The sequence below is a fragment of the Hydractinia symbiolongicarpus genome, chromosome 11 (assembly GCF_029227915.1).
Source record: "Hydractinia symbiolongicarpus strain clone_291-10 chromosome 11, HSymV2.1, whole genome shotgun sequence".
Lineage (NCBI taxonomy): Eukaryota > Metazoa > Cnidaria > Hydrozoa > Anthoathecata > Hydractiniidae > Hydractinia > Hydractinia symbiolongicarpus.
Genome location: NC_079885.1, coordinates 16,170,239 through 16,195,047, shown reverse-complemented (window position 1 = coordinate 16,195,047; position 24,809 = coordinate 16,170,239). Strand labels below are relative to the sequence as shown.

Sequence of the window (24,809 nt, the reverse complement as noted above, 5' to 3'; positions counted from 1 at the left end):
ACGGGAAGATATCTACGATTTATTAGCACATTACATCGCAAATAGTTCAAAATTTAAAGGTCATATTTCTTGACTGGGTGATCGGAAATAGGTCGTGTTTATGTGCATTTGAAAGCTCTTTTTAAGCGCTATCGATTCTTTACGACAATAATGCGCTTTAAGATTTCCGATAAAAAGTTCCAACGAAGGCAATCTAGGGTACTTGCAGACTTAATTTTCATATGACAAAGTTAATTAGCAAATTAACTACATCGCCATTTTCTTTGTCTGACGCTCGTAATCCATTCATTTGCGACGTGGCGCATTTATTGCAGCCAGATTTTAGCCGTTTTGAAGAGGAAGAAACTTATAATCACGTCCCTTACTTGATTTACCCAGCGGCTATTGCGTAAAAAAGATACGTCACAGTCGTAATGATAAATAATGTAACGTGAAAAAGTCAATAGCCTACGACACCGGGAGTTCCCAGGCGGTTCCCCATCCAAGTACTATCTCGGCCCGACGATGTTTAACTTCCGTGATCGGACGAGAACAGGTGTGTTCATCGTGGTATGGTCGTAGACAAGCATACCGGCAGATATTTACGATTTATTAGCACATTACATCGAAAATGGTTCAAACTTTAAAGGTCATATTTCTTGACTGGATTATCCGAAAAAGGTCGTGTTTATGTGCAATTGAAAGCTCTTTTCAAGCACTATCCATTATTTACGACAACCATGCGCTTTAAAACTTCCGGTAAAAAGTTCCAACGAAGGCAATCTAGGGTACTTTCAGACTTAATTTTCATATGACAAAGTTAATTAGCAAATTAACTACATCGCCATTTTCTTTGTCTGACGCTCGTAATCCATTCATTTGCTACGTGGCGCATTTATTGCAGCCAGATCGTAGCCGTTTTGAAGGGAAAGAAACTTCTAATCACGTCCCTTACTTGATTTACTCAGCGGCTATTGCGTAAAAAAGATACGTCACAGTCGTAATGATAAATAATTTAACGTGAAAAAGTCAATAGCCTACGACACCGGCAGTTCCAAGGCGGTCCCCCATCCAAGTACTATCCCGGCCCGACGATGCTTAACTTCCGTGATCGGACGAGAACAGGTGTGTTCATCGTGGTATGGTCGTAGACAAGCATACGGGCAGATATCTACGATTTATTAGCACATTACATCAAAAATGGTTCAAACTTTAAAGGTCATATTTCTTGACTGGGTGATCGGAAATAGATCGTGTTTATGTGCATTTGAAAGCTCTTTCTAAGCGCTATCGATTCTTTACGACAATAATGCGCTTTAAGATTTCCGGTAAAAAGTTTCAACGAAGGCAATCTAGGGTACTTGCAGACTTAATTTTCATATGACAAAGTTAATTAGCAAATTAACTACATGGCCATTTTCTTTGTCTGACGCTCGTAATCCATTCATTTGCGACGTGGCGCATTTATTGCAGCCAGATTGTAGCCGTTTTGAAGGGAAAGAAACTTCTAATCACGTCCCTTACTTGATTTACTCAGCGGCTATTGCGTAAAAAAGATACGTCACAGTCGTAATGATAAATAATGTAACGTGAAAAAGTCAATAGCCTACGCCGCCGGGAGTTCCCAGGCGGTGTCCCATCCAAGTACTATCCCGGCCCGACGATGCTTAACTTCCGTGATCGGACAAGAACAGGTGTGTTCATCGTGGTATGGTCGTAGACAAGCATACGGGCAGATATCTACGATTTATTAGCACATTACATCTAAAATGGTTCAAACTTTAAAGGTCATATTTCTTGACTGGGTGATCGGAAATAGGTCGTGTTTATGTGCATTTGAAAGCGCTTTTTAAGCGCTATCAATTCTTTACGACAATAATGCGCTTTAAGATTTCCGGTAAAAAGTTCCAACGAAGGCAATCTAGGGTACTTGCAGACTTAATTTTCATATGACAAAGTTAATTAGCAAAGCAACTACATCGCCATTTTCTTTGTTTGATGCTCGTAATCCATTCATTTGCGACGTGGCGCATTTATTGCAGCAAGATTGTAGCCGTTTTGAAGGGAAAGCAACTTCAAATCATGTCCCTTACTTGATTTACTCAGCGTCTATTGCGTAAAAAAGATACGTCACAGTCGTAATGATAAATAATGTAACGTGAAAAAGTCAATAGCCTACGACACCGGGAGTTCCCAGGCGGTTCCCCCTCCAAGTACTATCCCGCCCCGACGATGTTTAACTTCCGTGATCGGACAAAAACATGTGTGTTCATCGTGGTATGGTCGTAGACAAACAAACGGGCAGATATCTACGATTTATTAGCACATTACATCGCAAATAGTTCAAAATTTAAAGGTCATATTTCTTGACTGGGTGATCGGAAATAGGTCGTGTTTATGTGCATTTGAAAGCTCTTTTTAAGCGCTATCGATTCTTTACGACAATAATGCGCTTTAAGATTTCCGGTAAAAAGTTCCAACGAAGGCAATCTAGGGTACTTGCAGACTTAATTTTCATATGACAAAGTTAATTAGCAAATTAACTACATCGCCATTTTCTTTGTCTGACGCTCGTAATCCATTCATTTGCGACGTGGCGCATTTATTGCAGCCAGATTTTAGCCGTTTTGAAGGGGAAGAAACTTATAATCACGTCCCTTACTTGATTTACCCAGCGGCTATTGCGTAAAAAAGATACGTCACAGTCGTAATGATAAATAATGTAACGTGAAAAAGTCAATAGCCTACGACACCGGGAGTTCCCAGGCGGTTCCCCATCCAAGTACTATCTCGGCCCGACGATGCTTAACTTCCGTGATCGGACGAGAACAGGTGTGTTCATCGTGGTATGGTCGTAGACAAGCATACCGGCAGATATTTACGATTTATTAGCACATTACATCGAAAATGGTTCAAACTTTAAAGGTCATATTTCTTGACTGGATTATCCGAAATAGGTCGTGTTTATGTGCAATTGAAAGCTCTTTTCAAGCACTATCCATTATTTACGACAACCATGCGCTTTAAAACTTCCGGTAAAAAGTTCCAACGAAGGCAATCTAGGGTACTTTCAGACTTAATTTTCATATGACAAAGTTAATTAGCAAATTAACTACATCGCCATTTTCTTTGTCTGACGCTCGTAATCCATTCATTTGCTACGTGGCGCATTTATTGCAGCCAGATCGTAGCCGTTTTGAAGGGAAAGAAACTTCTAATCACGTCCCTTACTTGATTTACTCAGCGGCTATTGCGTAAAAAAGATACGTCACAGTCGTAATGATAAATAATTTAACGTGAAAAAGTCAATAGCCTACGACACCGGCAGTTCCAAGGCGGTCCCCCATCCAAGTACTATCCCGGCCCGACGATGCTTAACTTCCGTGATCGGACGAGAACAGGTGTGTTCATCGTGGTATAGTCGTATAAAAGCATACGGGCAGATATCTACGATTTATTAGCACATTACATCGAAAATGGTTCAAACTTTAAAGGTCATATTTCTTGACGGGATTATCCGAAATAGGTCGTGTTTATGTGCATTTGAAAGCTCTTTTCAAGAGCTACCCATTATTTACGACAACCATGCCCTTTAAGATTTCCGGTAAAAAGTTCTAACGAAGGCAATCTAGGGTACTTTCAGACTTAATTTTCATATGACAAAGTTAATTAGCAAAGTAACTGCATCGCATGTCTGACGCTCTTAATCCATTCATCTGCGACGTGGCGCATTTATTGCAGCCAGATTTTAGCCGTTTTGAAGGGGAAGAAACTTATAATCACGTCCCTTACTTGATTTACCCAGCGGCTATTGCGTAAAAAAGATACGTCACAGTCGTAATGATAAATAATGTAACGTGAAAAAGTCAATAGCCTACGACACCGGGAGTTCCCAGGCGGTTCCCCATCCAAGTACTATCTCGGCCCGACGATGCTTAACTTCCGTGATCGGACGAGAACAGGTGTGTTCATCGTGGTATGGTCGTAGACAAGCATACCGGCAGATATTTACGATTTATTAGCACATTACATCGAAAATGGTTCAAACTTTAAAGGTCATATTTCTTGACTGGATTATCCGAAATAGGTCGTGTTTATGTGCAATTGAAAGCTCTTTTCAAGCACTATCCATTATTTACGACAACCATGCGCTTTAAAACTTCCGGTAAAAAGTTCCAACGAAGGCAATCTAGGGTACTTTCAGACTTAATTTTCATATGACAAAGTTAATTAGCAAATTAACTACATCGCCATTTTCTTTGTCTGACGCTCGTAATACATTCATTTGCTACGTGGCGCATTTATTGCAGCCAGATCGTAGCCGTTTTGAAGGGAAAGAAACTTCTAATCACGTCCCTTACTTGATTTACTCAGCGGCTATTGCGTAAAAAAGATACGTCACAGTCGTAATGATAAATAATTTAACGTGAAAAAGTCAATAGCCTACGACACCGGCAGTTCCAAGGCGGCCCCCCATCCAAGTACTATCCCGGCCCGACGATGCTTAACTTCCGTGATCGGCGAGAACAGGTGTGTTCATCGTGGTATGGTCGTAGACAAGCATACGGGCAGATATCTACGATTTATTAGCACATTACATCAAAAATGGTTCAAACTTTAAAGGTCATATTTCTTGACTGGGTGATCGGAAATAGATCGTGTTTATGTGCATTTGAAAGCTCTTTCTAAGCGCTATCGATTCTTTACGACAATAATGCGCTTTAAGATTTCCGGTAAAAAGTTTCAACGAAGGCAATCTAGGGTACTTGCAGACTTAATTTTCATATGACAAAGTTAATTAGCAAATTAACTACATCGCCATTTTCTTTGTCTGACGCTCGTAATCCATTCATTTGCGACGTGGCGCATTTATTGCAGCCAGATCGTAGCCGTTTTGAAGGGAAAGAAACTTCTAATCACGTCCCTTACTTGATTTACTCAGCGGCTATTGCGTAAAAAAGATACGTCACAGTCGTAATGATAAATAATTTAACGTGAAAAAGTCAATAGCCTACGACACCGGCAGTTCCAAGGCGGTCCCCCATCCAAGTACTATCCCGGCCCGACGATGCTTAACTTCCGTGATCGGCGAGAACAGGTGTGTTCATCGTGGTATGGTCGTAGACAAGCATACGGGCAGATATCTACGATTTATTAGCACATTACATCAAAAATGGTTCAAACTTTAAAGGTCATATTTCTTGACTGGGTGATCGGAAATAGATCGTGTTTATGTGCATTTGAAAGCTCTTTCTAAGCGCTATCGATTCTTTACGACAATAATGCGCTTTAAGATTTCCGGTAAAAAGTTTCAACGAAGGCAATCTAGGGTACTTGCAGACTTAATTTTCATATGACAAAGTTAATTAGCAAATTAACTACATCGCCATTTTCTTTGTCTGACGCTCGTAATCCATTCATTTGCGACGTGGCGCATTTATTGCAGCCAGATTGTAGCCGTTTTGAAGGGAAAGAAACTTCTAATCACGTCCCTTACTTGATTTACTCAGCGGCTATTGCGTAAAAAAGATACGTCACAGTCGTAATGATAAATAATGTAACGTGAAAAAGTCAATAGCCTACGCCGCCGGGAGTTCCCAGGCGGTGCCCCATCCAAGTACTATCCCGGCCCGACGATGCTTAACTTCCGTGATCGGACGAGAACAGGTGTGTTCATCGTGGTATGGTCGTAGACAAGCATACGGGCAGATATCTACGATTTATTAGCACATTACATCTAAAATGGTTCAAACTTTAAAGGTCATATTTCTTGACTGGGTGATCGGAAATAAGTCGTGTTTATGTGCATTTGAAAGCTCTTTTTAAGCGCTATCAATTCTTTACGACAATAATGCGCTTTAAGATTTCCGGTAAAAAGTTCCAACGAAGGCAATCTAGGGTACTTGCAGACTTAATTTTCATATGACAAAGTTAATTAGCAAAGCAACTACATCGCCATTTTCTTTTTCTGATGCTCCTAATCCATTCATTTGCGACGTGGCGCATTTATTGCAGCAAGATTGTAGCCGTTTTGAAGGGAAAGCAATTTCTAATCATGTCCCTTACTTGATTTACTCAGCGGCTATTGCGTAAAAAAGATACGTCACAGTCGTAATGATAAATAATGTAACGTGAAAAAGTCAATAGCCTACGACACTGGCAGTTCCGAGGCGGTCCCCCATCCAAGTTCTATCCCGGCCCGACGATGCTTAACTTCCGTGATCGAACGAGAACAGGTGTGTTCATCGTGGTATGCTCGTAGACAAGCATACGGGCAGATATCTACGTTTTTTTAGCACATTACATCGAAAATGGTTCAAACTTTAAAGGTCATATTTCTTGACTGGGTGATCGGAAATAGATCGTGTTTATGTGCATTTGAAAGCGCTTTTTAAGCGGTATCCATTCGTTACGACAATAATGCGCTTTAAGATTTCCGGTAAAAAGTTCCAACGAAGGCAATCTAGGGTACTTGCAGACTTAATTTTCATATGACAAAGTTAATTAGCAAATTAACTACATCGCTATTTTCTTTGTCTGACGCTCGTAATACATTCTTTTGCGACGTGGCGCATTTATTGCAGCCAGATTGTAGCCGTTTTGAAGGGAAAGAAACTTCCAATCACGTCCCTTACTTGATTTACTGAGCGGCTATTGCGTAAAAAAGATACATCACAGTCGTAATGATAAATAATGTAACGTGAAAAAGTCAATAGCCTACAACACCGGGAGTTCCCAGGCGGTGCCCCATCCAAGTACTATCCCGGCCTGACGATGCTTAACTTCCGTGATCGGACGAAAACAGGTGTGTTCATCGTGGTATGGTCGTAGACAAACAAACGGGCAGATATCGACGATTTATTAGCACATTACATCGAAAATTGTTTAAACTTTAAAGGTCATATTTCTTGACTGGATTATCCGAAATAGGTCGTGTTTATGTGCATTTGAAAGCTCTTTTCAAGCGCTACCCATTATTAACGACAACCATGCGCTTTAAGATTACCGGTAAAAAGTTCCAACGAAGGCAATCTAGTGTACTTTCAGACTTAATTTTCATATGACAAAGTTAATTAGCAAAGTAACTACATCGCCATTTTCTTTGTCTGACGCTCTTAATCCATTCATTTGCGACGTGGCGCATTTATTGCAGCAAGATTGTAGCCTTTTTTAAGGGAAAGAAACTTCTAATCATGTCCCTTACTTGATTCACTCAGCGGCTATTGCGTAAAAAAGATACGTCACAGTCGTAATGATAAATAATAAAACGTGAAAAAGTCAATAGCCTACGACACCGGAAGTTCCCAGGCAGTTCCCCATCCAAGTACTATTCCGGCCCGACGATGCTTAACTTCCGTGATCGGACGAGAACAGGTGTGTTCATCGTGGTATGGTCGTAGAAAAGCATACGGGCAGATATCTACGATTTATTAGCACATTAAATCTAAAATGGTTCAAATTTTAAAGGTCATATTTCTTGACTGGGTGATCGGAAATAGATCGTGTTTATGTGCATTTGAAAGCTCTTTCTAAGCGCTATCGATTCTTTACGACAATAAGGCGCTTTAAGATTTCCGGTAAAAAGTTTCAACGAAGGCAATCAAGGGTACTTACAGACTTAATTTTCATATGACAAAGTTAATTAGCAAAGCAACTACATCGCCATTTTCTTTTTCTGATGCTCCTAATCCATTCATTTGCGACGTGGCGCATTTATTGCAGCAAGATTGTAGCCGTTTTGAAGGGAAAGCAATTTCTAATCCTGTCCCTTACTTGATTTACTCAGCGGCTATTGCGTAAAAAAGATACGTCACAGTCGTAATGATAAATATTAAAACGTGAAAAAGTCAATAGCCTACGACACCGGAAGTTCCCAGGCAGTTCCCCATCCAAGTACTATCCCGGCCCGACGATGCTTAACTTCCGTGATCGGACGAGAACAGGTGTGTTCATCGTGGTATGGTCGTAGACAAACAAACGGGCAGATATCTACGATTTATTAGCACATTATATCGAAAATGGTTTAAACTTTAAAGGTCAAATTTCTTGACTGGGTGATCGGAAATAGATCGTGTTTATGTGCATTTGAAAGCTCTTTCTAAGCGCTATCGATTCTTTACGACAATAAGGCGCTTTAAGATTTCCGGTAAAAAGTTTCAACGAAGGCAATCTAGGGTACTTGCAGACTTAATTTTCATATGACAAAGTTAATTAGCAAATTAACTACATCGCCATTTTCTTTGTCTGACGCTCGTAATCCATTCATTTGCGACGTGGCGCATTTATTGCAGCCAGATTGTAGCCGTTTTGAAGGGAAAGAAACTTCTAATCACGTCCCTTACTTGATTTACTCAGCGGCTATTGCGTAAAAAAGATACGTCACAGTCGTAATGATAAATAATGTAACGTGAAAAAGTCAATAGCCTACGCCGCCGGGAGTTCCCAGGCGGTGCCCCATCCAAGTACTATCCCGACCCGACGATGCTTAACTTCCGTGATCGGACGAGAACAGGTGTGTTCATCGTGGTATGGTCTTAGACAAGCATACGGGCAGATATCTACGATTTATTAGCACATTACATCTAAAATGGTTCAAACTTTAAAGGTCATATTTCTTGACTGGGTGATCGGAAATAGGTCGTGTTTATGTGCATTTGAAAGCGCTTTTTAAGCGCTATCGATTCTTTACGACAAAAATGCGCTTTAAGATTTCCGGTAAAAAGTTCCAACGAAGGCAATCAAGGGTACTTGCAGACTTAATTTTCATATGACAAAGTTAATTAGCAAAGCAACTACATCGCCATTTTCTTTTTCTGATGCTCCTAATCCATTCATTTGCGACGTGGCGCATTTATTGCAGCAAGATTGTAGCCGTTTTGAAGGGAAAGCAATTTCTAATCCTGTCCCTTACTTGATTTACTCAGCGGCTATTGCGTAAAAAAGATACGTCACAGTCGTAATGATAAATAATGTAACGTGAAAAAGTCATTATCCTACGACACCGGGAGTTCCGAGGCGGTCCCCCATCCAAGTACTATCCCGGCCCGACGATGCTTAACTTCCGTGATCGAACGAGAACAGGTGTGTTCATCGTGGTATGGTCGTAGACAAGCATACGGGCAGATATCTACGTTTTTTTAGCACATTACATCGAAAATGGTTCAAACTTTAAAGGTCATATTTCTTGACTGGGTGATCAGAAATAGATCGTGTTTATGTGCATTTGAAAGCGCTTTTTAAGCGCTATCGATTCGTTACGACAATAATGCGCTTTAAGATTTCCAGTAAAAAGTTCCAACGAAGGCAATCTAGGGCACTTATAGACTTAATTTTCATATGACAAAGTTAATTAGCAAATTAACTACATCGCCATTTTCTTTGTCTGACGCTCGTAATCCATTCATTTGCGACGTGGCACATTTATTGCAGCCAGATTGTAGCCGTTTTGAAGGGAAAGAAACTTCCAATCACGTCCCTTACTTGATTTACTCAGCGGCTATTGCGTAAAAAAGATACATCACAGTCGTAATGATAAATAATGTAACGTGAAAAAGTCAATAGCCTACGACACCGGGAGTTCCCAGGCGGTGCCCCATCCAAGTACTATCCCGGCCCAACGATGCTTAACTTCCGTGATCGGACGAAAACAGGTGTGTTCATCGTGGTATGGTCGTAGACAAGCATACGGGCAGATATCTACGATTTATCAGCACATTACATCGAAAATGGTTCAAATTTTAAAGGTCATATTTCTTGACTGGGTGATCGGAAATAGGTCGTGTTTATGTGCATTTGAAAGCTCTTTTTAAGCGCTATCGATTCTTTACGACAATAATGCGCTTTAAGATTTCCGGTAAAAAGTTCCAACGAAGGCAATCTAGGGTACTTGCAGACTTAATTTTCATATGACAAAGTTAATTAGCAAAGCAACTACATCGCCATTTTCTTTGTCTGACGCTCTTAATCCATTCATTTGCGACGTGGCGCATTTATTGCAGCAAGATTGTAGCCCTTTTTAAGGGAAAGAAACTTCTAATCATGTCCCTTACTTGATTCACTCAGCGGCTATTGCGTAAAAAAGATACGTCACAGTCGTAATGATAAATAATGAAACGTGAAAAAGTCAATAGCCTACGACACCGGAAGTTCCCAGGCGGTCCTCCATCCAAGTACTATCCCGGCCCGACGATGCTTAACTTCCGTGATCGGACGAGAACAGGTGTGTTCATCGTGGTATGGTCGTAGACAAACAAACGGGCAGATATCTACGATTTATTAGCACATTACATCGAAAATGGTTTAAACTTTAAAGGTTATATTTCTTGACTGAATCATTCCAAATAGGTCGTGTTTATGTGCATTTGAAAGCTCTTTTCAGGCGCTATCCATTAATTACGACAACCATGCGCTTTAAGATTTCCGGTAAAAAGTTCCAACGAAGGCAATCTATGGTACTTGTAGACTTAATTTTCATATGACAAAGTTATATAGCAAAGCAACTACATCGCCATTTTCTTTGTCTGATGCTCGTAATCCATTCATTTGCACCGTGGCGCATTTATTGCAGCCAGATTGTAGCCGTTTTGAAGGGAAAGAAACTTATAATCACGTCCCTTACTTGATTTACTCAGCGGCTATTGCGTAAAAAAGATACGTCACAGTCGTAATGATAAATAATGTAACGTGAAAAAGTCAATAGACTACGACACCGGGAGTTCCCAGGCGGTTCAACATCCAAGTACTATCCCGGCCCGACGATGCTTAACTTCCGTGATCGGACGAGAACAGGTGTGTTCATCGTGGTATGGTCGCAGACAAGCATACGGGCAGATATCTACGATTTATTAGCACATTACATCGAAAATGGTTCAAACTTTAAAGGTCATATTTCTTGACTGGGTGATCGGAAATAGGTCGTGTTTATGTGCATTTGAAAGCTCTTTTTAAGCGCTATCCATTAATTACGACAATAATGCGCTTTAAGATTTCCGGTAAAAAGTTCCAACGAAGGCAATCTAGGGTACTTGCAGACTTAATTTTCATATGACAAAGTTAATTAGCAAATTAACTACATCGCCATTTTCTTTGTCTGACGCTCGTAATCCATTCATTTGCGACGTGGCGCATTTATTGCATCCAGATTGTAGCCGTTTTGAAGGGAAAGAAACTTCTAATCACGTCCCTTACTTGATTTACTCAGCGGCTATTGCGTAAAAAAGATACGTCACAGTCGTAATGATAAATAATGTAACGTGAAAAAGTCAATAGCCTACGACACCGGGAGTTCCCAGGCGGTCCTCCATCCAAGTACTATCCCGGCCCGACGATGTTTAACATCCGTGATCGGACGAGAACAGGTGTGTTTATCGTGGTATGGTCGTAGACAAACAAACGGGCAGATATCTACGATTTATTAGCACATTACATCGAAAATGGTTTAAACTTTAAAGGTCATATTTCTTGACTGAATCATCCCAAATAGGTCGTGTTTAGGTGCATTTGAAAGCTCTTTTCAGGTGCTATCCATTAATTACGACAACCATGCGCTTTAAGATTTCCGGTAAAAAGTTCCAACGAAGGCAATCTAGGGTACTTTCAGACTTAATTTTCATATGACAAAGTTAATTAGCAAAGTGAGTACATCGCCATTTTCTTTGTCTGATGCTCGTAATCCATTCATTTGCGACGTGGCGCATTTATTGCACCAAGATTGTAGCCGTTTTGAAGGGAAAGAAACTTCTAATCATGTCCCTTACTTGATTTACTCAGCGGCTATTGCGTAAAAAAGATACGTCACAGTCGTAATGATAAATAATGTAACGTGAAAAAGTCAGTAGCCTACGACACCGGGAGTTCCCAGGCGGTGTCCCATCCAAGTACTATCCCGGCCCGACGATGCTTAACTTCCGTGATCGGACGAGAACAGGTGTGTTCATCGTGGTATGGTCGCAGACAAGCATACGGGCAGATATCTACGATTTATTAGCACATTACATCGAAAATGGTTCAAACTTTAAAGGTCATATTTCTTGACTGGGTGATCGGAAATAGGTCGTGTTTATGTGCATTTGAAAGCTCTTTTTAAGTGCTATCCATTAATTACGACAATAATGCGCTTTAAGATTTCCGGTAAAAAGTTCCAACGAAGGCAATCTAGGGTACTTGCAGACTTAATTTTCATATGACAAAGTTAATTAGCAAATTAACTACATCGCCATTTTCTTTGTCTGACGCTCGTAATCCATTCATTTGCGACGTGGCGCATTTATTGCATCCAGATTTTAGCCGTTTTGAAGGGAAAGAAACTTATAATCACGTCCCTTACTTGATTTACTCAGCGGCTATTGCGTAAAAAAGATACGTCACAGTCGTAATGATAAATAATGTAACGTGAAAAAGTCAATAGACTACGACACCGGGAGTTCCCAGGCGGTGTCCCATCCAAGTACTATCCCGGCCCGACGATGCTTAACTTCCGTGATCGGACAAGAACAGGTGTGTTCATCGTGATATGGTCGTAGACAAACAAACGGGCAGATATCTACGATTTATTAGCACATTACATCGAAAATGGTTTAAACTTTAAAGGTCATATTTCTTGACTGAATCATCCCAAATAGGTCGTGTTTATATGCATTTGAAAGCTCTTTTAAGCGCTATCTATTAATTACGACAACCATGCGCTTTAAGATTTCCGGTAAAAAGTTTCAACGAAGGCAATCTAGGGTACTTGCAGACTTAATTTTCACATGACAAAGTTAATTAGCAAAGTGAGTACATCGCCATTTTCTTTGTCTGATGCTCGTTATCCATTCATTTGCGACGTGGCGCATTTATTGCAGCAAGATTGCAGCCGTTTTGAAGGGAAAGAAACTTCTAATCACGTCCCTTACTTGATTTACTCAGCGGCTATTGCGTAAAAAAGATACGTCACAGTCGTAATGATAAATAATGTAACGTGAAAAAGTCAATAGCCTACGACACCGGGAGTTCCCAGGCGGTCCTCCATCCAAGTACTATCCCGGCCCGAAGATGTTTAACTTCCGTGATCGGACGAGAACAGGTGTGTTTATCGTGGTATGGTCGTAGACAAACAAACGGGCAGATATCTACGATTTATTAGCACATTACATCGAAAATGGTTTAAACTTTAAAGGTCATATTTCTTGACTGAATCATCCCAAATAGGTCGTGTTTAGGTGCATTTGAAAGCTCTTTTCAGGTGCTATCCATTAATTACGACAACCATGCGCTTTAAGATTTCCGGTAAAAAGTTCCAACGAAGGCAATCTAGGGTACTTTCAGACTTAATTTTCATATGACAAAGTTAATTAGCAAAGTGAGTACATCGCCATTTTCTTTGTCTGATGCTCGTAATCCATTCATTTGCGACGTGGCGCATTTATTGCACCAAGATTGTAGCCGTTTTGAAGGGAAAGAAACTTCTAATCATGTCCCTTACTTGATTTACTCAGCGGCTATTGCGTAAAAAAGATACGTCACAGTCGTAATGATAAATAATGTAACGTGAAAAAGTCAGTAGCCTACGACACCGGGAGTTCCCAGGCGGTCCTCCATCCAAGTACTATCCCGGCCCGACGATGCTTAACTTTCGTGATCGGACGAGAACAGGTGTGTTCATCGTGGTATGGTCGCAGACAAGCATACGGGCAGATATCTACGATTTATTAGCACATTACATCGAAAATGGTTCAAACTTTAAAGGTCATATTTCTTGACTGGGTGATCGGAAATAGGTCGTGTTTATGTGCATTTGAAAGCTCTTTTTAAGCGCTATCCATTAATTACGACAATAATGCGCTTTAAGATTTCCGGTAAAAAGTTCCAACGAAGGCAATCTAGGGTACTTGCAGACTTAATTTTCATATGACAAAGTTAATTAGCAAAGTGAGTACATCGCCATTTTCTTTGTCTGATGCTCGTAATCCATTCATTTGCGACGTGGCGCATTTATTGCAGCAAGATTGTAGCCGTTTTGAAGGGAAAGAAACTTCTAATCATGTCCCTTACTTGATTTACTCAGCGGCTATTGCGTAAAAAAGATACGTCACAGTCGTAATGATAAATAATGTAACGTGAAAAAGTCAATAGCCTACGACTCCAAGAGTTCCCAGGCGGTCCTCCATGCAAGTACTATCCCGGCCCGACGATGCTTAACTTCCGTGATAGGACGAGAACAGGTGTGTTCATCGTGGTATGGTCGTAGACAAGCATACGGGAAGATATCTACGATTTATTAGCACATTACATCGAAAATGGTTCAAACTTTAAAGGTCATATTTCTTGACTGGGTGATCGGAAATAGGTCGTGTTTATGTGCATTTGAAAGCTCTTTTTAAGCGCTATCGATTCTATACGACAATAATGCGCTTTAAGATTTCCGGTAAAAAGTTCCAACGAAGGCAATCTAGGGTACTTGCAGACTTAATTTTCATATGACAAAGTTAATTAGCAAATTAACTACATCGCCATTTTCTTTGTCTGACGCTCGTAATCCATTCATTTGCGACGTGGCGCATTTATTGCATCCAGATTGTAGCCGTTTTGAACGGAAAGAAACTTATAATCACGTCCCTTACTTGATTTACTCAGCGGCTATTGCGTAAAAAAGATACGTCACAGTCGTAATGATAAATAATGTAACGTGAAAAAGTCAATAGACTACGACACCGGGAGTTCCCAGACGATTCCCCATCCAAGTACTATCCCGGCCCGACGATGCTTAACTTCCGTGATCGGACGAGAACAGGTGTGTTCATCGTGATATGGTCGTAGACAAACAAACGGGCAGATATCTACGATTTATTAGCACATTACATCGAAAATGGTTTAAACTTTAAAGGTCATATTTCTTGACTGAATCATCCCAAATAGGTCGTGTTTATGTGCATTTGAAAGCTCTTTTCAGGCGCTATCTATTAATTACGACAACCATGCGCTTTAAGATTTCCGGTAAAAAGTTCCAACGAAGGCAATCTAGGGTACTTGCAGACTTAATTTTCACATGACAAAGTTAATTAGCAAAGTGAGTACATCGCCATTTTCTTTGTCTGATGCTCGTTATCCATTCATTTGCGACGTGGCGCATTTATTGCAGCAAGATTGTAGCCGTTTTGAAGGGAAAGAAACTTCTAATCACGTCCCTTACTTGATTTACTCAGCGGCTATTGCGTAAAAAAGATACGTCACAGTCGTAATGATAAATAATGTAACGTTAAAAAGTCAATAGCCTACGACACAGGGAGTTCCCAGGCGGTCCTCCATCCAAGTACTATCCCGGCCCGACGATGTTTAACTTCCGTGATCGGACGAGAACAGGTGTGTTCATTGTGGTATGGTGGTAGACAAGCATACGGGCAGATATCTACGATTTATTAGCACATTACAACGAAAATGGTTCAAACTTTAAAGGTCATATTTCTTGACTGGGTGATCGGAAATAGGTCGTGTTTATGTGCATTTGAAAGGTCTTTTTAAGCGCTATCGATTCTATACGACAATAATGCGCTTTAAGATTTCCGGTAAAAAGTTCCAACGAGGGCAATCTAGGGTACTTGCGGACTTAATTTTCATATGACAAAATTAATTAGCAAAGCAACTACATCGCCATTTTCTTTGTTTGATGCTCGTAATCCATTCATTTGCGACGTGGCGCATTTATTGCAGCAAGATTGTAGCCGTTTTGAAGGGAAAGCAACTTCAAATCATGTCCCTTACTTGACTTACTCAGCGTCTATTGCGTAAAAAAGATACGTCACAGTCGTAATGATAAATAATGTAACGTGAAAAAGTCAATAGCCTACGACACCGGGAGTTCCCAGGCGGTCCCCCCTCCAAGTACTATCCCACCCCGACGATGTTTAACTTCCGTGATCGGACGAGAACATGTGTGTTCATCGTGGTATGGTCGTAGACAAACAAACGGGCAGATATCTACGATTTATTAGCACATTACATCGAAAATGGTTTAAACTTTAAAGGTCATATTTCCTGACTAGATTATCCGAAATAGGTCGTGTTTATGTGCATTTGAAAACTCTTTTCAAGCGCTATCCATTATTTACGACAACCATGCGCTTTAAGATTTCCGGTAAAAAGTTCCAACGAAGGCAATCAAGGGTACTTTCAGACTTAATTTTCATATGACAAAGTTAATTAGCAAATTAACTACATCGCCATTTTCTTTGTCTGACGCTCGTAATGCATTCACTTGCGTCGTGGCGCATTTATTGCAGCAAGATTGTAGCCGTTTTGAAGGGAAAGAAACTTCTAATCACGTCCCTTACTTGATTTACTCAGCGTCTATTGCGTAAAAAAGATACGTCACAGTTGTAATGATAAATAATGTAACGTGAAAAGGTCAATAGCCTACGACACCGGGAGTTCCCAGGCGGTGCCCCATCCAAGTACTATCCCGGCCCGACGATGCTTAACTTCCGTGATCGGACGAGAACAGGTGTGTTCATCGTGGTATGGTCGTAGACAAGCATACGAGCAGATATCTACGATTTATTAGCACATTACATCGCAAATAGTTCAAAATTTAAAGGTCATATTTCTTGACTGAATCATCCCAAATAGGTCGTGTTTATGTGCATTTGAAAGCTCTTTTCAGGCGCTAACCATTAATTACGACAACCATGCGCTTTAAGATTTCCGGTAAAAAGTTTCAACGAAGGCAATCTAGGGTACTTGCAGACTTAATTTTCACATGACAAAGTTAATTAGCAAAGTGAGTACATCGCCATTTTCTTTGTCTGATGCTCGTAATCCATTCATTTGCGACGTGGCGCATTTATTGCAGCAAGATTGTAGCCGTTTTGAAGGGAAAGAAACTTCTAATCATGTCCCTTACTTGATTTACTCAGCGGCTATTGCGTAAAAAAGATACGCCACAGTCGTAATGATAAATAATGTAACGTGAAAAAGTCAATAGCCTACGACTCCAGGAGTTCCCAGGCGGTCCTCCATCCAAGTACTATCCCGGCCCGACGATGCTTAACTTCCGTGATAGGACGAGAACAGGTGTGTTCATCGTGGTATGGTCGTAGACAAGCATACGGGAAGATATCTACGATTTATTAGCACATTACATCGAAAATGGCTCAAACTTTAAAGGTCATATTTTTTGACTGGGTGATCGGAAATAGGTCGTGTTTATGTTCATTTGAAAGCTCTTTTTAAGCGCTATCGATTCTATACGACAATAATGCGCTTTAAGATTTCCGGTAAAAAGTTCCAACGAAGGCAATCTAGGGTACTTGCAGACTTAATTTTCATATGACAAAGTTAATTAGCAAATTAACTACATCGCCATTTTCTTTGTCTGACGCTCGTAATCCATTCATTTGCGACGTGGCGCATTTATTGCATCCAGATTGTAGCCGTTTTGAACGGAAAGAAACTTATAATCACGTCCCTTACTTGATTTACTCAGCGGCTATAGCGTAAAAAAGATACGTCACAGTCGTAATGATAAATAATGTAACGTGAAAAAGTCAATAGACTACGACACCGGGAGTTCCCAGACGGTTCCCCATCCAAGTACTATCCCGGCCCGACGATGCTTAACTTCCGTGATCGGACGAGAACAGGTGTGTTCATCGCGATATAGTCGTAGACAAACAAACGGGCAGATATCTACGATTTATTAGCACATTACATCGAAAATGGTTTAAACTTTAAAGGTCATATTTCTTGACTGAATCATCCCAAATAGGTCGTGTTTATGTGCATTTGAAAGCTCTTTTCAGGCGCTATCTATTAATTACGACAACCATGCGCTTTAAGATTTCCGGTAAAAAGTTCCAACGAAGGCAATCTAGGGTACTTGCAGACTTAATTTTCACATGACAAAGTTAATTAGCAAAGTGAGTACATCGCCATTTTCTTTGTCTGATGCTCGTTATCCATTCATTTGCGACGTGGCGCATTTATTGCAGCAAGATTGTAGCCGTTTTGAAGGGAAAGAAACTTCTAATAACGTCCCTTACTTGATTTACTCAGCGGCTATTGCGTAAAAAAGATACGTCACAGTCGTAATGATAAATAATGTAACGTGAAAAAGTCAATAGCCTACGACACCGGGAGTTCCCAGGCGGTCCTCCATCCAAGTACTATCCCGGCCCGACGATGTTTAACTTCCGTGATCGGACGAGAACAGGTGTGTTCATTGTGGTATGGTCGTAGACAAGCATACGGGCAGATATCTACGATTTATTAGCACATTACATCGAAAATGGTTCAAACTTTAAAGGTCATATTTCTTGACTGGGTGATCGGAAATAGGTCGTGTTTATGTGCATTTGAAAGGTCTTTTTAAGCGCTATCGATTCTATACGACAATAATGCGCTTTAAGATTTCCGGTAAAAAGTTCCAACGAGGGCAATCTAGGGTACTTGCGGACTTAATTTTCATATGACAAAGTTAATTAGCAAAGCAACTACATCGCCATTTTCTTTGTTTGATGCTCGTAATCCATTCATTTGCGACGTGGCGCATTTATTGCAGCAAGATTGTAGCCGTTTTGAAGGGAAAGCAACTTCAAATCATGTCCCTTACTTGATTTACTCAGCGTCTATTGCGTAAAAAAGATACGTCACAGTCGTAATGATAAATAATGTAACGTGAAAAAGTCAATAGCCTACGACACCGGGAGTTCCCAGGCGGTCCCCCCTCCAAGTACTATCCCGCCCCGACGATGTTTAACTTCCGTGATCGGACGAGAACATGTGTGTTCATCGTGGTATGGTCATAGACAAACAAACGGGCAGATATCTACGATTTATTAGCACATTACATCGAAAATGGTTTAAACTTTAAAGGTCATATTTCCTGACTAGATTATCCGAAATAGGTCGTGTTTATGTGCATTTGAAAGCTCTTTTCAAGCGCTATCGATTCTTTACGACAATAATGCGCTTTAAGATTTCCGGTAAAAAGTTCCAACGAAGGCAATCTAGGGTACTTGCAGACTTAATTTTCATATGACAAAGTTAATTAGCAAATTAACTACATCGCCATTTTCTTTGTATGACGCTCGTAATCCATTCATTTGCGACGTGGCGCATTTATTGCAGCCAGATTTTAGCCGTTTTGAAGGGGAAGAAACTTATAATCACGTCCCTTACTTGATTTACCCAGCGGCTATTGCGTAAAAAAGATACGTCACAGTCGTAATGATAAATAATGTAACGTGAAAAAGTCAATAGCCTACGACACCGGGAGTTCCCAGGCGGTTCCCCATCCAAGTACTATCTCGGCCCGACGATGCTTAACTTCCGTGATCGGACGAGAACAGGTGTGTTCATCGTGGTATGGTCGTAGACAAGCATACCGGCAGATATTTACGATTTATTAGCACATTACATCGAAAATGGTTCAAACTTTAAAGGTCATATTTCTTGACTGGATTATCCGAAATAGGTCGTGTTTATGTGCAATTGAAAGCTCTTTTCAAGCACTATCCATTATTTACGACAACCATGCGCTTTAAAACTTCCGGTAAAAAGTTCCAACAAAGGCAATCTAGGGTACTTTCAGACTTAATTTTCATATGACAAAGTTAATTAGCAAATTAACTACATCGCCATTTTCTTTGTCTGACGCTCGTAATCCATTCATTTGCTACGTGGCGCATTTATTGCAGCCAGATCGTAGCCGTTTTGAAGGGAAAGAAACTTCTAATCACGTCCCTTACTTGATTTACTCAGCGGCTATTGCGTAAAAAAGATACGTCACAGTCGTAATGATAAATAATTTAACGTGAAAAAGTCAATAGCCTACGACACCGGCAGTTCCAAGGCGGTCCCCCATCCAAGTACTATCCCGGCCCGACGATGCTTAACTTCCGTGATCGGACGAGAACAGGTGTGTTCATCGTGGTATAGTCGTATAAAAGCATACGGGCAGATATCTACGATTTATTAGCACATTACATCGAAAATGGTTCAAACTTTAAAGGTCATATTTCTTGACGGGATTATCCGAAATAGGTCGTGTTTATGTGCATTTGAAAGCTCTTTTCAAGAGCTACCCATTATTTACGACAACCATGCCCTTTAAGATTTCCGGTAAAAAGTTCTAACGAAGGCAATCTAGGGTACTTTCAGACTTAATTTTCATATGACAAAGTTAATTAGCAAAGTAACTGCATCGCATGTCTGACGCTCTTAATCCATTCATCTGCGACGTGGCGCATTTATTGCAGCAGGATTGTAGCCGTTTTGAAGGGAAAGAAACTTCTAATCACGTCCCTTACTTGATTTATTCAGCGGTTATTGCGTAAAAAAGATACGTCACAGTCGTAATGATAAATAATTTAACGTGAAAAAGTCAATAGCCTACGACACCGGCAGTTCCAAGGCGGTCCCCCATCCAAGTACTATCCCGGCCCGACGATGCTTAACTTCCGTGATCGGACGAGAACAGGTGTGTTCATCGTGGTATAGTCGTATAAAAGCATACGGGCAGATATCTACGATTTATTAGCACATTACATCGAAAATGGTTCAAACTTTAAAGGTCATATTTCTTGACGGGATTATCCGAAATAGGTCGTGTTTATGTGCATTTGAAAGCTCTTTTCAAGAGCTACCCATTATTTACGACAACCATGCCCTTTAAGATTTCCGGTAAAAAGTTCTAACGAAGGCAATCTAGGGTACTTTCAGACTTAATTTTCATATGACAAAGTTAATTAGCAAAGTAACTGCATCGCATGTCTGACGCTCTTAATCCATTCATCTGCGACGTGGCGCATTTATTGCAGCAGGATTGTAGCCGTTTTGAAGGGAAAGAAACTTCTAATCACGTCCCTTACTTGATTTATTCAGCGGTTATTGCGTAAAAAAGATACGTCACAGTCGTAATGATAAATAATGTAACGTAAAAAAGTCAATAGCCTACGACACCGGGAGTTCCCAGGTGGTCCCCCATCCAAGTACTATCCCGGCCCGACGATGCTTAACTTCCGTGATCGGACGAGAACAGGTGTGTTCATCGTGGTATGGTCGTAGACAAGCATACAGGCAGATATCTACGATTTATTAGCACATTACATCGAAAATGGTTCAAACTTTAAAGGTCATATTTCTTGACTGGGTGATCGGAAATAGTTCGTGTTCATGTGCATTTGAAAGCTCTTTTTAAGCGCTATCCATTATTTACGACAACCATGCGCTTTAAAATTTCCGGTAAAAAGTTCCGACGAAGGCAATCTAGGGTACTTTCAGATTTAATTTTCATATGACAAAGTTAATTAGCAAATTAACTACATCGCCATTTTCTTTGTCTGACGCTCGTAATCCATTCATTTGCGACGTCGCGCATTTATTGCAGCCAGACTGTAGCCGTTTTGAAGGGAAAGAAACTTCTAATCACGTCCCTTACTTGATTTACTCAGCGGCTATTGCGTAAAAAAGATACGTCACAGTCTTAATGATAAATAATGTAACGTGAAAAAGTCAATAGCCTACGCCGCCGGGAGTTCCCAGGCGGTGTCCCATCCAAGTACTATCCCGGCCCGTCGATGCTTAACTTCCGTGATCGGACGAGAACAGGTGTGTTCATCGTGGTATGGTCGTAGACAAGCATACGGGCAGATATCTACGATTTATTAGCACATTACATCAAAAATGGTTCAAACTTTAAAGGTCATATTTCTTGATTGGGTGATCGGAAATAGATCGTGTTTATGTGCATTTGAAAGCTCTTTCTAAGCGCTATCGATTCTTTACGACAATAATGCGCTTTAAGATTTCCGGTAAAAAGTTTCAACGAAGGCAATCTAGGGTACTTGCAGACTTAATTTTCATATGACAAAGTTAATTAGCAAATTAACTACATCGCCATTTTCTTTGTCTGACGCTCGTAATCCATTCATTTGCGACGTGGCGCATTTATTGCAGCCAGATTGTAGCCGTTTTAAAGGGAAAGAAACTTCTAATCACGTCCCTTACTTGATTTACTCAGCGGCTATTGCGTAAAAAAGATACGTCACAGTCGTAATGATAAATAATGTAACGTGAAAAAGTCAATAGCCTACGCCGCCGGGAGTTCCCAGGCGGTGCCCCATCCAAGTACTATCCCGGCCTGACGATGCTTAACTTCTGTGATCGGACGAGAACAGGTGTGTTCATCGTGGTATAGTCGTATAAAAGCATACGGGCAGATATCTACGATTTATTAGCACATTACATCGAAAATGGTTCAAACTTTAAAGGTCATATTTCTTGACGGGATTATCCGAAATAGGTCGTGTTTATGTGCATTTGAAAGCTCTTTTCAAGAGCTACCCATTATTTACGACAACCATGCCCTTTAAGATTTCCGGTAAAAAGTTCTAACGAAGGCAATCTAGGGTACTTTCAGACTTAATTTTCATATGACAAAGTTAATTAGCAAAGTAACTGCATCGCATGTCTGACGCTCTTAATCCATTCATCTGCGACGTGGCGCATTTATTGCAGCCAGATTGTAGCCGTTTTGAAGGGAAAGAAACTTCCAATCACGTCCCTTACTTGATTTACTGAGCGGCTATTGCGTAAAAAAGATACATCACAGTCGTAATGATAAATAATGTAACGTGAAAAAGTCAATAGCCTACGACACCGGGAGTTCCCAGGCGGTGCCCCATCCAAGTACTATCCCGGCCCGACGATGCTTAACTTCCGTGATCGGACGAAAACAGGTGTGTTCATCGTGGTATGGTCGTAGACAAACAAACGGGCAGATATCGACGATTTATTAGCACATTACATCGAAAATTGTTTAAACTTTAAAGGTCATATTTCTTGACTGGATTATCCGAAATAGGTCGTGTTTATGTGCATTTGAAAGCTCTTTTCAAGCGCTATCCATTATTAACGACAACCATGCGCTTTAAGATTACCGGTAAAAAGTTCCAACGAAGGCAATCTAGTGTACTTGCAGACTTAATTTTCATATGACAAAGTTAATTAGCAATTTAACTACATCGCCATTTTCTTTGTCTGACGCTCGTAATCCATTCATTTGCGACGTGGCGCATTTATTGCAGCCAGATTGTAGCCGTTTTGAAGGGAAAGAAACTTCTAATCACGTCCCTTACTTGATTTACTCAGCGGCTATTGCGTAAAAAAGATACGTCACAGTCGTAATGATAAATAATGTAACGTGAAAAAGTCAATAGCCTACGCCGCCGGGAGTTCCCAGGCGGTGCCCCATCCAAGTACTATCCCGGCCCGACGATGCTTAACTTCCGTGATCGGACGAGAACAGGTGTGTTCATCGTGGTATGGTCGTAGACAAGCATACGGGCAGATATCTACGATTTATTAGCACATTACATCTAAAATGGTTCAAACTTTAAAGGTCATATTTCTTGACTGGGTGATCGGAAATAGGTCGTGTTTATGTGCATTTGAAAGCGCTTTTTAAGCGCTATCGATTCTTTACGACAATAATGCGCTTTAAGATTTCCGGTAAAAAGTTCCAACGAAGGCAATCAAGGGTACTTGCAGACTTAATTTTCATATGACAAAGTTAATTAGCAAAGCAACTACATCGCCATTTTCTTTTTCTGATGCTCCTAATCCATTCATTTGCGACGTGGCGCATTTATTGCAGCAAGATTGTAGCCGTTTTGAAGGGAAAGCAATTTCTAATCCTGTCCCTTACTTGATTTACTCAGCGGCTATTGCGTAAAAAAGATACGTCACAGTCGTAATGATAAATAATGTAACGTGAAAAAGTCATTAGCCTACGACACCGGGAGTTCCGAGCCGGTCCCCCATCCAAGTACTATCCCGGCCCGACGATGCTTAACTTCCGTGATCGAACGAGAACAGGTGTGTTCATCGTGGTATGGTCGTAGACAAGCATACGGGCAGATATCTACGTTTTTTTAGCACATTACATCGAAAATGGTTCAAACTTTAAAGGTCATATTTCTTGACTGGGTGATCGGAAATAGATCGTGTTTATGTGCATTTGAAAGCGCTTTTTAAGCGCTATCGATTCGTTACGACAATAATGCGCTTTAAGATTTCCGGTAAGAAGTTCCAACGAAGGCAATCTAGGGCACTTATAGACTTAATTTTCATATGACAAAGTTAATTAGCAAATTAACTACATCGCCATTTTCTTTGTCTGACGCTCGTAATCCATTCATTTGCGACGTGGCACATTTATTGCAGCCAGATTGTAGCCGTTTTGAAGGGAAAGAAACTTCCAATCACGTCCCTTACTTGATTTACTCAGCGGCTATTGCGTAAAAAAGATACATCACAGTCGTAATGATAAATAATGTAACGTGAAAAAGTCAATAGCCTACGACACCGGGAGTTCCCAGGCGGTGCCCCATCCAAGTACTATCCCGGCCCAACGATGCTTAACTTTCGTGATCGGACGAAAACAGGTGTGTTCATCGTGGTATGGTCGTAGACAAGCATACGGGCAGATATCTACGATTTATCAGCACATTACATCGAAAATGGTTCAAATTTTAAAGGTCATATTTCTTGACTGGGTGATCGGAAATAGGTCGTGTTTATGTGCATTTGAAAGCTCCTTTTAAGCGCTATCGATTCTTTACGACAATAATGCGCTTTAAGATTTCCGGTAAAAAGTTCCAACGAAGGCAATCTAGGGTACTTGCAGACTTAATTTTCATATGACAAAGTTAATTAGCAAAGCAACTACATCGCCATTTTCTTTGTCTGACGCTCTTAATCCATTCATTTGCGACGTGGCGCATTTATTGCAGCAAGATTGTAGCCCTTTTTAAGGGAAAGAAACTTCTAATCATGTCCCTTACTTGATTCACTCA

The 24,809-nt window shown here is 40.6% G+C and overlaps 33 non-coding genes and 10 pseudogenes across 33 annotated transcripts; all 43 read right to left on the bottom strand.

The window, feature by feature from the left end:
* Nucleotides 1-444: 444 nt before the first annotated feature.
* Nucleotides 445-563, bottom strand: LOC130617233 (5S ribosomal RNA). The gene has a single exon (XR_008978311.1). It is a non-coding gene; the product is annotated as a 5S ribosomal RNA (ribosomal RNA).
* A 450-nt stretch (nt 564-1,013) lies between these two features.
* On the bottom strand, nt 1,014-1,132 carry LOC130616965 (5S ribosomal RNA). The gene has a single exon (XR_008978043.1). It is a non-coding gene; the product is annotated as a 5S ribosomal RNA (ribosomal RNA).
* Nucleotides 1,133-1,582: 450 nt separating this feature from the next.
* On the bottom strand, nt 1,583-1,701 carry LOC130617991 (5S ribosomal RNA). Its single transcript, XR_008979066.1, has one exon. It is a non-coding gene; the product is annotated as a 5S ribosomal RNA (ribosomal RNA).
* A 450-nt stretch (nt 1,702-2,151) lies between these two features.
* Nucleotides 2,152-2,270, bottom strand: LOC130618732 (5S ribosomal RNA; annotated as a pseudogene).
* Nucleotides 2,271-2,720: 450 nt separating this feature from the next.
* On the bottom strand, nt 2,721-2,839 carry LOC130616839 (5S ribosomal RNA). Its single transcript, XR_008977919.1, has one exon. It is a non-coding gene; the product is annotated as a 5S ribosomal RNA (ribosomal RNA).
* A 450-nt stretch (nt 2,840-3,289) lies between these two features.
* Nucleotides 3,290-3,408, bottom strand: LOC130618285 (5S ribosomal RNA). The gene has a single exon (XR_008979359.1). It is a non-coding gene; the product is annotated as a 5S ribosomal RNA (ribosomal RNA).
* A 442-nt stretch (nt 3,409-3,850) lies between these two features.
* LOC130616838 (5S ribosomal RNA) lies at nt 3,851-3,969 on the bottom strand. Its single transcript, XR_008977918.1, has one exon. It is a non-coding gene; the product is annotated as a 5S ribosomal RNA (ribosomal RNA).
* Nucleotides 3,970-4,419: 450 nt separating this feature from the next.
* On the bottom strand, nt 4,420-4,537 carry LOC130618547 (5S ribosomal RNA; annotated as a pseudogene).
* A 450-nt stretch (nt 4,538-4,987) lies between these two features.
* Nucleotides 4,988-5,105, bottom strand: LOC130618407 (5S ribosomal RNA; annotated as a pseudogene).
* A 450-nt stretch (nt 5,106-5,555) lies between these two features.
* On the bottom strand, nt 5,556-5,674 carry LOC130617359 (5S ribosomal RNA). Its single transcript, XR_008978437.1, has one exon. It is a non-coding gene; the product is annotated as a 5S ribosomal RNA (ribosomal RNA).
* Nucleotides 5,675-6,124: 450 nt separating this feature from the next.
* Nucleotides 6,125-6,243, bottom strand: LOC130618699 (5S ribosomal RNA; annotated as a pseudogene).
* A 450-nt stretch (nt 6,244-6,693) lies between these two features.
* Nucleotides 6,694-6,812, bottom strand: LOC130617848 (5S ribosomal RNA). The gene has a single exon (XR_008978924.1). It is a non-coding gene; the product is annotated as a 5S ribosomal RNA (ribosomal RNA).
* Nucleotides 6,813-7,262: 450 nt separating this feature from the next.
* LOC130617296 (5S ribosomal RNA) lies at nt 7,263-7,381 on the bottom strand. Its single transcript, XR_008978373.1, has one exon. It is a non-coding gene; the product is annotated as a 5S ribosomal RNA (ribosomal RNA).
* Nucleotides 7,382-7,831: 450 nt separating this feature from the next.
* LOC130617070 (5S ribosomal RNA) lies at nt 7,832-7,950 on the bottom strand. The gene has a single exon (XR_008978149.1). It is a non-coding gene; the product is annotated as a 5S ribosomal RNA (ribosomal RNA).
* A 450-nt stretch (nt 7,951-8,400) lies between these two features.
* Nucleotides 8,401-8,519, bottom strand: LOC130618464 (5S ribosomal RNA; annotated as a pseudogene).
* A 450-nt stretch (nt 8,520-8,969) lies between these two features.
* On the bottom strand, nt 8,970-9,088 carry LOC130617290 (5S ribosomal RNA). Its single transcript, XR_008978368.1, has one exon. It is a non-coding gene; the product is annotated as a 5S ribosomal RNA (ribosomal RNA).
* A 450-nt stretch (nt 9,089-9,538) lies between these two features.
* Nucleotides 9,539-9,657, bottom strand: LOC130616402 (5S ribosomal RNA). The gene has a single exon (XR_008977484.1). It is a non-coding gene; the product is annotated as a 5S ribosomal RNA (ribosomal RNA).
* A 450-nt stretch (nt 9,658-10,107) lies between these two features.
* LOC130616494 (5S ribosomal RNA) lies at nt 10,108-10,226 on the bottom strand. The gene has a single exon (XR_008977576.1). It is a non-coding gene; the product is annotated as a 5S ribosomal RNA (ribosomal RNA).
* Nucleotides 10,227-10,676: 450 nt separating this feature from the next.
* Nucleotides 10,677-10,795, bottom strand: LOC130618222 (5S ribosomal RNA). Its single transcript, XR_008979296.1, has one exon. It is a non-coding gene; the product is annotated as a 5S ribosomal RNA (ribosomal RNA).
* A 450-nt stretch (nt 10,796-11,245) lies between these two features.
* On the bottom strand, nt 11,246-11,364 carry LOC130618008 (5S ribosomal RNA). Its single transcript, XR_008979084.1, has one exon. It is a non-coding gene; the product is annotated as a 5S ribosomal RNA (ribosomal RNA).
* Nucleotides 11,365-11,814: 450 nt separating this feature from the next.
* Nucleotides 11,815-11,933, bottom strand: LOC130616307 (5S ribosomal RNA). Its single transcript, XR_008977390.1, has one exon. It is a non-coding gene; the product is annotated as a 5S ribosomal RNA (ribosomal RNA).
* Nucleotides 11,934-12,383: 450 nt separating this feature from the next.
* LOC130617767 (5S ribosomal RNA) lies at nt 12,384-12,502 on the bottom strand. Its single transcript, XR_008978844.1, has one exon. It is a non-coding gene; the product is annotated as a 5S ribosomal RNA (ribosomal RNA).
* A 449-nt stretch (nt 12,503-12,951) lies between these two features.
* On the bottom strand, nt 12,952-13,070 carry LOC130618181 (5S ribosomal RNA). Its single transcript, XR_008979255.1, has one exon. It is a non-coding gene; the product is annotated as a 5S ribosomal RNA (ribosomal RNA).
* Nucleotides 13,071-13,520: 450 nt separating this feature from the next.
* LOC130617297 (5S ribosomal RNA) lies at nt 13,521-13,639 on the bottom strand. The gene has a single exon (XR_008978374.1). It is a non-coding gene; the product is annotated as a 5S ribosomal RNA (ribosomal RNA).
* A 450-nt stretch (nt 13,640-14,089) lies between these two features.
* Nucleotides 14,090-14,208, bottom strand: LOC130618530 (5S ribosomal RNA; annotated as a pseudogene).
* Nucleotides 14,209-14,658: 450 nt separating this feature from the next.
* Nucleotides 14,659-14,777, bottom strand: LOC130617766 (5S ribosomal RNA). The gene has a single exon (XR_008978843.1). It is a non-coding gene; the product is annotated as a 5S ribosomal RNA (ribosomal RNA).
* Nucleotides 14,778-15,227: 450 nt separating this feature from the next.
* On the bottom strand, nt 15,228-15,346 carry LOC130618529 (5S ribosomal RNA; annotated as a pseudogene).
* A 450-nt stretch (nt 15,347-15,796) lies between these two features.
* LOC130618580 (5S ribosomal RNA) lies at nt 15,797-15,915 on the bottom strand (annotated as a pseudogene).
* A 450-nt stretch (nt 15,916-16,365) lies between these two features.
* Nucleotides 16,366-16,484, bottom strand: LOC130615954 (5S ribosomal RNA). Its single transcript, XR_008977040.1, has one exon. It is a non-coding gene; the product is annotated as a 5S ribosomal RNA (ribosomal RNA).
* A 450-nt stretch (nt 16,485-16,934) lies between these two features.
* On the bottom strand, nt 16,935-17,053 carry LOC130618102 (5S ribosomal RNA). Its single transcript, XR_008979176.1, has one exon. It is a non-coding gene; the product is annotated as a 5S ribosomal RNA (ribosomal RNA).
* Nucleotides 17,054-17,503: 450 nt separating this feature from the next.
* On the bottom strand, nt 17,504-17,622 carry LOC130617616 (5S ribosomal RNA). Its single transcript, XR_008978693.1, has one exon. It is a non-coding gene; the product is annotated as a 5S ribosomal RNA (ribosomal RNA).
* Nucleotides 17,623-18,072: 450 nt separating this feature from the next.
* Nucleotides 18,073-18,191, bottom strand: LOC130617337 (5S ribosomal RNA). The gene has a single exon (XR_008978415.1). It is a non-coding gene; the product is annotated as a 5S ribosomal RNA (ribosomal RNA).
* Nucleotides 18,192-18,641: 450 nt separating this feature from the next.
* Nucleotides 18,642-18,760, bottom strand: LOC130618533 (5S ribosomal RNA; annotated as a pseudogene).
* Nucleotides 18,761-19,210: 450 nt separating this feature from the next.
* Nucleotides 19,211-19,329, bottom strand: LOC130616837 (5S ribosomal RNA). Its single transcript, XR_008977917.1, has one exon. It is a non-coding gene; the product is annotated as a 5S ribosomal RNA (ribosomal RNA).
* A 450-nt stretch (nt 19,330-19,779) lies between these two features.
* LOC130618284 (5S ribosomal RNA) lies at nt 19,780-19,898 on the bottom strand. The gene has a single exon (XR_008979358.1). It is a non-coding gene; the product is annotated as a 5S ribosomal RNA (ribosomal RNA).
* Nucleotides 19,899-20,340: 442 nt separating this feature from the next.
* LOC130618283 (5S ribosomal RNA) lies at nt 20,341-20,459 on the bottom strand. The gene has a single exon (XR_008979357.1). It is a non-coding gene; the product is annotated as a 5S ribosomal RNA (ribosomal RNA).
* A 442-nt stretch (nt 20,460-20,901) lies between these two features.
* On the bottom strand, nt 20,902-21,020 carry LOC130619082 (5S ribosomal RNA). Its single transcript, XR_008979825.1, has one exon. It is a non-coding gene; the product is annotated as a 5S ribosomal RNA (ribosomal RNA).
* A 450-nt stretch (nt 21,021-21,470) lies between these two features.
* On the bottom strand, nt 21,471-21,589 carry LOC130617663 (5S ribosomal RNA). The gene has a single exon (XR_008978740.1). It is a non-coding gene; the product is annotated as a 5S ribosomal RNA (ribosomal RNA).
* Nucleotides 21,590-22,039: 450 nt separating this feature from the next.
* On the bottom strand, nt 22,040-22,158 carry LOC130618540 (5S ribosomal RNA; annotated as a pseudogene).
* Nucleotides 22,159-22,600: 442 nt separating this feature from the next.
* Nucleotides 22,601-22,719, bottom strand: LOC130616745 (5S ribosomal RNA). The gene has a single exon (XR_008977825.1). It is a non-coding gene; the product is annotated as a 5S ribosomal RNA (ribosomal RNA).
* Nucleotides 22,720-23,169: 450 nt separating this feature from the next.
* Nucleotides 23,170-23,288, bottom strand: LOC130617358 (5S ribosomal RNA). Its single transcript, XR_008978436.1, has one exon. It is a non-coding gene; the product is annotated as a 5S ribosomal RNA (ribosomal RNA).
* Nucleotides 23,289-23,738: 450 nt separating this feature from the next.
* On the bottom strand, nt 23,739-23,857 carry LOC130617100 (5S ribosomal RNA). The gene has a single exon (XR_008978177.1). It is a non-coding gene; the product is annotated as a 5S ribosomal RNA (ribosomal RNA).
* A 450-nt stretch (nt 23,858-24,307) lies between these two features.
* LOC130617232 (5S ribosomal RNA) lies at nt 24,308-24,426 on the bottom strand. Its single transcript, XR_008978309.1, has one exon. It is a non-coding gene; the product is annotated as a 5S ribosomal RNA (ribosomal RNA).
* Between the last annotated feature and the right edge of the window lie 383 nt (nt 24,427-24,809).